Source organism: Candoia aspera, chromosome 2 (assembly GCF_035149785.1).
Source record: "Candoia aspera isolate rCanAsp1 chromosome 2, rCanAsp1.hap2, whole genome shotgun sequence".
NCBI classification, from domain to species: domain Eukaryota; kingdom Metazoa; phylum Chordata; class Lepidosauria; order Squamata; family Boidae; genus Candoia; species Candoia aspera.
The window spans coordinates 118,069,085-118,078,880 of NC_086154.1; positions in this window are offsets into that span (position 1 = coordinate 118,069,085).

Below are 9,796 nucleotides of genomic sequence, written 5' to 3' on the forward strand. Positions count from 1 at the left end.
GGGAGAAAAAGAAGGCTAGAACCCCTGAACTTTAGGAAACTTTTAATCCAAGATATCATTACTAAAATGTAGATTTCATGAGCTACCCCTTTTTGGTGGCATAGACTTTCTTGCCTGGATCCCTTTGAACTCAAGCCACATAGATTTATGGACAGTGTGGGCTCTTCCTCATGGCTGCATTAACTTACTATTCTCCAGTCCTTGAGCTGACAGAAAAGTATGCTGGCATAAATTGTGCTGCCCTGACAGCTCTGTTCAGCCTCAGGAACAAGACTGGAGAATGATGATTTCCTACAGTTTTCATGCAGGACAAGTTAAGGAAATCAATTGGTGGATACCCTGGGCTTCATTTTCCCTCTCAGGAAGCATCACCAATGAGCAGGTAAAACAACCATTAATTGTTTTATTTATGGGATTGTATTGGGCAAAGTAGGTGGGTGTCTGAGATGAACAGTTCAGCCACCATTCAAACTGCCTGAGTGACAGGCCACGGGTACAGAGGTGCTCCATTCCTGTGACCTATCAATAGGGCTGTTTCTGAACATGGGCCTACTGCTCTTTTGTAAGAGCATCAAACCATGTTCACAAATAGCCCAGCTGAGATTGCAGAGGAAGAGTGCAGGGTGAAGTGGGAGGAAGTTCTCCCAGTGCATCTGGCACTTACTTGCACTTTCTCACTCTGTGTCTCTGTTTCTCATGCACTTGCCTGTCTCTCTGGGTCTTGCTCTCCCACTCTCTCACATGCCTATACACACTCACGTACACACTGTCTTTCTCTTTCTCTTTCTTATATTGGTCATAGAATGCTAGTCCTATTTTTTAAATGCTGGATTACTCATCTTTCAAATGAGTACTAAACCAGTGAGTACTAAAAACAAATTTAGCATTCGTTTTTCAAAAGAGTTAAACCCATTTATATTAGGAATCAAACTGCATCTAAAGAGCTCAGATAATGCTGGTCAGGCCTTGTGTGGTATGAAAAAGGAGGGCAGACACTGAAAGAAATGAAGAAAAGGGGAGGTATCACAAGTGCCAGTAAAAAAGTATGTATTTGGCTTGAGGTGTCTGGAGCACTTCAGGAATGTCTGTGAACTAATTGACTGGAGTTTTGCAGTTGGCTAGTTTGTTTGTTTATCCCGCCTTTATTATTTTTATAAATAATTCAAGGCAGAGAACATACCTAATACTCCTTCCTCCTCCTATTTTTCCCCACAACAACAACCCTGTGAGGTGAGTTGGGCTGAAAGAGAGGGACTGGCCCAAGGTCACCCAGCCGGCTTTCATGTTCATGGACATTCATAGTTTCATGCTCATGGATATTTCACAGTTCATGGACATTCCATTAAGGTCCTTGAAAAAGGAGTATTGTCTGAAAGGCATAGGGCCAAATAAATCTTTGTTTATTGGCACTAGGGATTCCTCCCTCTCCCCCTCATCCAGGCATTATGGAGGCAACTGTCTTTGTGGAAGCCAAATGTCCAGACTCTCCTGCGAGCCAAGCCAAATAAGCATGGAGGAAATTGCCTAGAAAGCAAAGGGAAGGGGAGCATGCCTGCATGATCAGTGGGAGCCGGGTAGACCTTAGCCCCTGGCTGCCTCATCAACAAAATGATCTAGATCATGCCCAAAGCAAAAATTCTGCTAGGAGAAAAAAGTGAACACTATAGGCACTCCTCATTCAGCAACCATTCAAAGTTATGACAGCACTGAATAAGGGGGACTTACGACTGATTCTCAAAATTCTGGCCATCACAGCACCCCTGCAGTCACAGGATCGCAATTCAGATGCTTGGTAACCACCTCGCAATTAGTGCAGTTGCAGCATCCTGCAGTCAAGTGATCACTATTTGCGACCCCCCCTGCCGGCTTCCAGCAAGCAAAGTCAATGGGGAAGCTGGCAGGAGGTCGCAAGTCACTCTTGCAAGTTGCTCCCACTCCCGCCACTTTTTCTCCTGAGGAGCTCCAGGGTAACATGGGGTCCTCATAGCACCCACTCACAGCACCCACTTGTGTCGTGAGCACTGATGGCGAGCAGGAGGGGGCCCCTATCCAGGGGGGAAAACGCACGCGTAGTAGCGAGGAATTGAGCAGTCATTCAAAGAGACACAGAACAGATCCGCCTTGACCTCTGGGGTTTATCTCTATGGGTTTTTCTCACGCTTCTTCAGTTTGTTAGGATTTTCTATCTAATGTAGCAGTAATAAAACACTAGAGACCTACTCCTCATCTCAGCGTGGTTCCTGCCTGTTAGGACACTTGTCCACCCATACTCTATAGTGCCCACCCGTGGCTCTCAACCGCTGGCCTGCTTGCCTGGGACACAGTTTCAGCCACTCTTCTCCCATTGCAGTCATGTGAGGTCCTCACTTAACAACCTGCGCAGTCCTCACTAACAATGGCAATGGGACTGGCAGGATTGCTGTTGCTAAGCGATGCAGTCACATGACATGGTGTGCTTTACCACTGCATCACTTTACCACTTCCATAGTGATGGAAATTCCGGTCCCAATTGCCATCATAACCCACAGACTCCCAGCAGTTTGTTTGTTTGTTTTTTGAATTTTGCCATCGCCCATCTCCCCCCAAAAGAGGGACTTTGGGTGGTTAATAATGTTTAATATGACTTTAAGCTGACTTTAAGGCTGGAGATGAGACAAAGCCAGCACCATAAGGCATGTCAGTGGGAAATATCTGTATTGTGGTTAGAGGTATGTGAGGATCAGCCCTGTATGCCTTTACTAGCTTCCATCTTCTCTGCAATAGCCCATTACCCAAGATTTCCAATCTTTAAACCAATCTTTTCTTAGGTTAAGGGAGAGAATGGCTACTCCAAAATACTCGCTGCTTAGCAATTGATTTAAAATGTTATAAAAGGTGGCAAATTGTTAATATTGTTCCTGTGATTTCTTTTAATCAGAGCTCAGTCTAGAAAATGGAGCCTAGAGAAGGTGGTATTTATATGCTAAGATTCTCAGAGACACCTTTCCATTCAGATGTCATATACCTACACCAGAAATTACGCCAAAATCAATATGGTGAAGGCGACAAGAACAAGAGGGACTTTTGATGACATTGCAAGCCAATTCAAGAGCTTTGGGCTTTCACAACTTTTGTGCTTAACCAGCTGCCATTAAAGTGGTCCTTTTTTAAAATATAAAAGTCAAATGCTTAGTGTAATCTACAGAAGAAGGTGCTGGTGATCTGCTCTGATGTGCACAAGAGAGGTAATAATCAAGATCTGAGCAAGATCTGTAAAGATGAACCAAAGGAGTTCCATCCCACACAAGTGGATGAAAGCAGAATTAAATGTGGGCTGTCATGTATTGATGCCATCTTTTGTTTGCTTGCATCACTTAGCAACCCACCTCCCCTTGCTTCTAACAGTGAAGCAACCATGTTTGCTTTGCTTTCTTCTGCTTTGCTCTCCTGTGCAGTATCCTCTGGCATTGCAGTAGCCAGAAGAAGCTTCTACTCAGCTATATACAATGTCAGAAAAGGCTTTTGTTCATGTGCAGTGTCCCTTATAGGTGCTGAAGGAAGCTAAAGGGAGGATGCAAAATTACAGGTAGTCCTCGTTTAATGACCACAATAGGGACCAAGTTGGTTGTTAAGCAGAACGGTTGCTAAGTGAAACCACAACAATGCTTATGAACTTATTTCAGCTTTCCTTTGCTTTACAGACCTGCGAAGGTCATAAATGAGAGGATTGGTCATAAAGTTACTTTTTCATCACTATTGTAACTGCAAATGGTCACTAAATGAGGCAGTCACTAAATGAGGGCTACCTGTATGCAAAGTGCATTGTTGAGATAAACAGTGACACTTCTTTGCATTATTGAGGCAACTGCATCATCTTTGGGGTATGAAGAAGCAATTCATGGGGGCAAATTATAGCTACTTGCTCTCACAGGTCTAGTAAATGTGGTCCTACAACAACTCAATCTGATCAGCATTTTCTTGTGTTGCTAGTCTTGGTGGGACTTGCCCATATGTATTGTTCTTTTCCCACACTATCTAGCCTCCCTTGTATGTATCAAGGGCTCTGCAGTTGCATTTTTGCCCAGAATACTGGCTAGAGCAGGCTGCTTGCTCCCTGCTAGACATATACAGTATACAGGTATCAAATAATTCAGACATGGATTACTATGGAACTGAATTTGTGAAATCCATCAACCTGGAATCCACTTCAGCATGGATGGAAGCACTGAAGTGGAGTCTACTAGTGCCCATTTTATTAATTTATTTGTTCTGCCAATTTCAACTATCAGGCAGTGGTTTACAGCAAAAGCTTTAAACATTCATGGTAAGAAACAATTAAACACCCACAGTAACAGGGTAACTCAAATAAATGCAGCACTGAAACATCCACAGTAGGTTTTGAAATAAAGTATTTTAAATATTTAAGGAATGAAACAATAGCAAAAAAACCAGATGGCAGCCATCTACTAGGAAAAAGCCGTGGGGAAAATCCCCCTCTTTAGTTGTTTCCTGAATGTTGCCAGGAAGAGGGTGAGCCTGACTGTCAACAAAGAGGCTGTTCCAAAGGTTCAGCACTACAACAGAAAAGCAGCACCTCCTGGCAATACCCTGACACTTCTTGGAAGTGGGGTGCCAGCAGCAGCGGCAGCAGCTTCTCTCAAGACAATTCTGGATAGAGAATGCAGTCCTGAAGATCCCTAGTGCCAAGTCATGAAAGGTGTGGCGAGTTAAAACCAGTATTTAAAATGGTACTTGGAAACCAAGCAGGAGCCAGGGTAGGGCCCAAAGTGCAGGTGTGATCTGTTGATGTTGGCAAGTTGCAGTTAAAACCTAGGCATCTGGGACCAGTTGTAATTTATGAGTAGTCTTTCAAAGCAAGTCCATATAGAGCACATTGCAGTAGTCCTGTCTTGTACTGATGAGAGCATGGGTCACTCAAGGCAGGTCCTCTCACCTCAGGTAAGGTCATAAATGGTGCACCAGTTGAAGTGGGCAAAGACCTCCCTGCCATGGCCTCCAACTGCTGGTTTCAGGAGCTGTGAGTCCAACAGGATCCTCAAGTCACAGCCCAGCTCTTTCAGATGTAGCACTTTTCCACCAAGAGACAGCACTGGAGGCATAGGAGACCTCTGCTGTCTCAGCAGCAGCTCTATATTACTAGGATTTAATTTTAGCTTGTTCTACCCTGTCCAGACCCATACACCCTCCACACTCCAGGAAATGCTGTCCATGGTATCTCCAGTCTGGTCCAGGGTGGCAATACAAAGCTTGGCATCATCATTGTGCTGATAGCACACCCCAAACACTTGATTACCTCTCCCAGCAGTTTCATGTAAATATTAAAGAGTAGGGGAGAGAGTACTGACCCCTGCAACACTTCACAAGTGAGCCACAGGATGGCCTCTCCTCCACCTTAACCTGTAGAACTGCTCAATCCCCATCCCCTGCAGGCAGTCCAGAATGTTACCACGATCAGTGGTATTGAAGGCTGCTGAGAGGTCTCCCCCTGTGCAGGTCCTGACATCCACTAGAGTAACCAGTGCTATCCCAGTCTCATGTACAGATCTGAAACCTGGTTGAAAAGGGACTAGATAATCTGTTTCATCTAGGGTGCTCTGTAACTGGGTCAGCAGCACTGTCTCAACAACTTTTCCTAAAAAGGAAAGGCTGAAGACCAGGCAGCAGTTGTCAAGAATGACTAGATCCAGAGAGGGTCTCTGCAGAAGGGGGTGTGGTGCAACCTCTTTCAAAGCCACTAATGAGCCCTCCTCCTGATGTGAAGCACCGGCAGTCTCCCAGATTCAGTCAGCCACATAGATAACCAGACCCCCACAGGATCCAGGAAGCATATGGGTCAAGCACATGGGAAGCATATGGGTCAAGTCCACAAGTGGTGGAAGCCATAATAGAGAGAACTCTACCTACTTACTTCAAGTTCACAGGCCAGAAGGAATCTCAGATAATATGCTCAGGTGTTGCAATTGTCATCACACTGGATTCTGTCAAGACTCAGACAAATCTGAGTGACTTTGTCAGCAAACCACTGTGCTAATCAATCACAGTGACTGAGAATGGGGCGTCTTGTTGGATTTCTAGAAAGATCCTTATTGCTAATAGAGTAATGTAACAGATTCTTGACAGCCTGTCAAAACAACTTATACCTAGCATAATTAAGGTGGAGTTGCTCTGAGTCTTTTTCTCACATTTCCCCCTTCCCCTTAGGCTGAGATATCTCTTTTGCAACTGTCCCTCTTACTCCTCCATTTTCCTATTACACTGTCATATCATCCCTAAAAGAAAGTTTGCAACCCTGTTGGATCTAGTAAATGCTTGGGGTAAACCATCACATCTAGACCTAGTAATGATTTCTCCCCAGCAAAGGAGTAGTGACAATCTCTTCCTTATCCAGATCAATTCTTAACTACTTTGAACAAAAATGAGGTCTAATATGCATCTGCCTGTATGGGTTGGACCTGAGATTACTTGAGACAAGTCTATGGTTGCCATGGAGGTGAAGAATTTCAGGTCAAAAACTCAACCTAAACATATTTACTTGTGAGAGATGTAGTTGAAGTACAAGGGATATGCTTAAAAAAACCCAACAACTTATACCAGGGAAATTTACACTATAAAGTCCTTTATTGTATCATGAAATCCACTAAGGTGATAAAGAATGACCCCAAGAAAGGGTAATTTTTTTTTCTAAAAAACGTTTCTTGGGGATTTACATGAAACAATGTACATGAGGAAAAGCTGGGTATAAACACTATATGCTAGGAGAAATTGTGAATGAAAACAAAGGCAGGTGTCTGTAGACTTTTTTTTTTTTCTTTCAAACCCTATTCAAAAAGCAAAGCAAAATCAAGAGTCTGAAATACTATCCTACTAACACAGGCAGTAAAATGAAATCAATTTATACTTCTCTGAACTGTCCTAGCCATGGCTCTAAGGATCTTTGTTTCTGACTACTGAGGGTGTCTGTCTCAGCACAGGCTGCTTCCAGGCTGAAAGCCACCTGCTCCACTACAAACTATTGGCCTAACTAAACCAAGCAAGTGTGCATGGTGTTGAGAGGGCCTAGAAAGCATGACATTGGAATTACTGGATGTAATGAAAACCAGCTGTCAGCTACATACATGGACACTCTGAACCCAAGCAAGAGGGTGGTGGGTGGGTGGGTTGGTGGGAGGGGATCACTGGTACTGTCCACCTAGCATATTTTCCATAGAATGTATGTCTGGACACCCTTCCAAATCTGCATGTCACCATCCAGTTGCTTCTTCAATCAATCAATCAATTGCTCATGAGTAAAGCAAAAGAGCAGCTACACAGTTCCTTAATCAATGGGGGGGGGAATAGTTTCCTTCCCCCTTATGCAAATAGTTCTACACCTTTTCACAAAAGTGTGTAAAACCTGGCATTTCAACCAGCCATAATTTACTCTTTCCCATCACGCAGTATGAACATGCTTTGTTTGCTTCTCCTTGTTTATCATTAAATCTCAGAATTAATTATATGTCACAATGACCTTTCCAGAGCAGTTTCTTCATCCCCAAGCAGCCACCCTGCCACTGTGACAAGAGGTTTGTGACAACAACAGGTTGGTTTGAAAACAGGAAGGTTGGATGCAGCCAGCCTCAATTGCACAAATGCTGTGAGGTTTTTTTGCCTTTCCATAATGCATACCTTGCCTTGCTTCCTTACCAATCTCTCTCTGTCCAATATCTATTTCAATCACTTGGAGCAAGAGGGTTGAAGGTAAAATGAGTTTATGCATCACCTGGTGGATAGAACTGGGAGGGGAGAAGATTGAGAGCTCTTAAAATAACACTCAACTGTTTAAGGATGCGTGAGCCATGTTAAATCTCCAGGAAAGGGGGCAATTATGCTGTCAGGAAGGGTGATATAATTTGGGAAAGTTTGTTCCAGAGCAGTAATTTCTTTCTCACTAGTGCTTCCCCGGTGGGATTCAGTAGCCAAGTATCTGTCAGACAGCAAGTCTGAATAAGTGTGTGCATTTTAGCATAGGATGGTGGAGAGCCTTTCCTCACTTACATCTAGCTGTGGCAGAAAATACCCCGACAGCCTCTTTTTCCCCTGCTTGTTCTCATGATGTTACCTTCATCCAACCACTATCCCATATCTGAGGCAGCCTTAAGTAGTCCTTACCTGGGGTATCTGCTGTTAATATTTTCTCCTATTCTAACATAGGGGGTACTGTGGATAAAATCTGCTGTGCTTCACTGTCCATTCTGATGGTGGTGCAGTTAGGTGACCAAAAGTGTGGGTGGGTGGGTGGGTGTGAGGATCAGCCCAACTCCTATTGATTACTTTATGTGGATGTAGGCATGGTCTCCCCCCCTCCGGTCTCTGGGCACTTTCTTGCAAAGCCATTCTGCTTTGGGCAGTGGAAGAATCTGATTCTTTCAAACTAGGCTCTCCTACTGTACCTATCAGATCTCTGAATTTATCTCCAACTCAGAGTCCAGCATCAGCCTGAATAGCACTTGACAAGCAGAGGGGATAAAGGGACTGCATGAGGGAGCAAGAGAGAGAGAGAGAGCTGTCTCTCTCTCACACACATAGCTGTCCCTGTGCTTGTTAGTTATTCTGGAAGCTGTTGAACATGGGTTTCACACTGTTCTGGAGTAGTGCTAAGCCTGTGTCCAAAAGGAACATAGCTATGAGTTGATATCAACTTATGGTCAGGCTCTCCTTGAATGCACCCACACAAGACACATAAAAGAAGAAACAGTGAGCTTTGACAGTTGGCCAAACCTACTGAACTAATTCTCAAAACTCACTTTCTCCCCCCAGCCTCAATTTCAGTCCATGTTAAAGAGAGATATTGGTGGATGTTTTCTCATCAGCTAGTGACATTTGGGGTAAGTGAAGGGAAACAAAGCCAGGGGAATCTGTCAGTCCCTGCCTTTAACATGCCCTCTACACCATAAATAAGGACAATGTCATTTGCCGTGTCTGTGGCAGGACAGGGATCAGCAGTGGGGGCAGTCAATTTTATGGCAGTATAATTTGTATTTCAGCTGAAGGGCTGATGGATAGCACCAACTCAGATGGGAAAAGGATCCCTAAATCTTGAAAATAATGCCTCACCCATTTGTTTCAAGTCTTTTAGACTGATAATTCTAACAGATCTATATCATACAGGACTTGAATAACAAGGAGTACTTCTAGCTAACGCTACAGGGGATAATTTTGTTTTGGTTCAAACTGCATAGAAGCTTTTCTTCACAGTACATCTGTCCAGTTCCACAAATCTCTGTTTCCTCGCACCCATTTTGATAAATTCTACATTTAATATTTGTCCTTTATTTTGAAGGTCTGTCTCTTATAGCAAATAGGAAATAGTGGAAGCACTGTACTCTGAAGCTCACAATAAAGCTCACCCCCTAATACCCTGAATGGGCAACTTTTGAGTCTCTAAAATAACCCCCCTCCCCCCCTCTTTCTCGCTCAATTTTGGTTTGTTTGCTTGCTTGTTTAAAGTAAAATAGCAGTATAAAACTTACTGGAAACCTAACTCGCCTATTTTACCTCTTATTTCTACGAAATATAGTGACAAATAAAGCTGCTGTATTTCAACTTTTCAACCTTTAAGGAGCCTCTGGTGGCCACAGAACTGAGGCTGGATGTGGGTAGTCTACCTTTAAAAGCCATTAGTAAGGCCAAGCTTAATTGGTTTCGTGACTTTTCTCTTCAGATATGATTTGTCATCAGGCAGAATATCTTGAATTGAAAGTCAGGTCTCCCTTGACTTGAGTTCAACTCTAGGTGACCACGTAGACATGTCCAGGTT